Raw genomic sequence first — 2,030 nt, forward strand, 5'->3', positions numbered from 1 at the left:
AGAGAGAGAGAGAGAGGGAAGGAGGGGGAGGGAGGAAGAGGGAGGGAGGGAGAGAGGGAGGGAGGAAGGAAAGGAGGAAGAAAGGAAAAGAAAGAAAGAAAGAAAGAAAGAAAGAAAGAAAGAAAGAAAGAAAGAAAGAAAGAAAGAAAGAAAGAAAGAAAGAACAAGGAAAGAAAGAACAATACATCAAAATTTGTAAACAGCCTTTACAACAAAAGCATTTGTTGTGTTTTCTATTTCAAATATTTATTGTCTGGCTGAGAGAGGCAGGCTGCCAATCTAGGTCTTGTAATCATTATGTCAAGGTGACAATATAAGCCAAGTGTACTCACAATCTTAGAATTTAGAGGGCTGGGCAGGAAACCATAGGTTTGAAGGCTTTGTCTTAAAACTAATGTCATGAAACTTCATTATACTATATCCAAGTGGATAATGGCACACTTATATACATGTTGGTGGCACTGATAAGGCTCAATGGTTTACACAGAAAACACAAAAACAGAGGGTTTGGGAGGGAGAAGTGTTTAGGGAACCTTGGGAGGATTTGAAGGGATTTGGGATAATGATTATGACACATTATATACCTTAGTGAAATTTTCCAAGGAAAAAGTTCATAGCTGGTTTAGAAACAGAAGCATCTGTTCTTCTCTTCACACGTCTGGGTCTGGGGTTGAGTAAGCCAGGACAGCAGAGCAAAGAGAATCCAAATCCTCTGCAGCTGAAGCAGAGCGATTAATAACACTTATGAATCTCCTTGAACTACCCTCTTTTCAAGAACCAGAGAACAAAGCATCATTGTAGTTGTTCATCTCAGCTCTGGACAACCTGGCAGACAGCAGAATTTGAAAGACTAAAGTCTTCAGGACATGTAAGGAAGACAAGAATTACTTTTCTATTGCTGTGACCAAACACTATGGCCAAGGCAACTTATAAAAGAAAGCATTTAGTTGGGGGCTTACAGTTCTAGATAGTACATGATCCTCATGGCAGGGATCATGGAAGCAAGTAGACAGGCATGATGTTGGAGCAGCAGATGAGAGTTTACATCTGATCCAAAAGTATGATTCAGAAAGACAGCTCACTTCTCAAGGCATGTGTGGTAGTTTGAATATGCTTGGCCCAAGGAGTGGCATTATTTGGAGATGTGGCCTTGTTGGAGTAGGTGTGGCCTTGTTGGAAGAAGTGTGTCACTGTGGGGATGGGCTTTGCTATCCTCCTCTTAGCTGCCTGGGAGACAGTCCTCTTCTGGCTGAAGTTAGATCAAAATGTAGAACTCTCAGCTTCTTCTCCAATACCATGTTTGCCTGGATACTGCCATGTTTCCTGCCATGATGATAATGACTGAACCTCTAACACTGTAAGCCAGCTCCAATTAAATGTTGCCTCAGTCATGGTGTTTCTTTATTGCAATAAAACTCTAAGAGAGCATGGGCTTTTGAAACCTCAAAGCCCACTTCAAGCAACATACCTCCTCCACTGAGGTCACACCACCTAATGCTTCCCCAGTATTTCCATCAAACATTTGAGCCTATGAAGGTCATTTTCACACAAACCACCACACCAGTGCTCTGGATATTAGTCCCCTAAAGTTAATTCCTCCTCAATTCTCCTAACCTCCTTCCCCAGCTCCCTATTTCCATGTGTCCAGTTGGCAAATCACCCTCCCAATCTACCTCATTCTCCAAACAGCATCATCCTATTCCATTGTCAAATGTTATATCTGTTTTTTTCCAGAAATACTGATGCTTAGACACAAAAAGAACTTGTAGATACAATGTAAGATTGGGCTTAAAGGAAGATCTCAAAAGATAGAAAGATCTCCCATGCTCATGGATTGGCAGGATTAATGTAGTAAAAAGACTATCCAGTTGAAAGCAATCTACAGATTCAATGAAATCCCCATTAAAATTCCAACTCAATTCTTCACTGAATTAGAAAGGGCAATTTGCAAATTCATCTGGAATAATAAAAAACCTAGGATAGCAAAAACTATTCTCAACAATAAAAGAAACTCTGGGGGAATCACCATG

Source organism: Mus pahari, chromosome 10 (genome assembly GCF_900095145.1).
Source record: "Mus pahari chromosome 10, PAHARI_EIJ_v1.1, whole genome shotgun sequence".
NCBI classification, from domain to species: domain Eukaryota; kingdom Metazoa; phylum Chordata; class Mammalia; order Rodentia; family Muridae; genus Mus; species Mus pahari.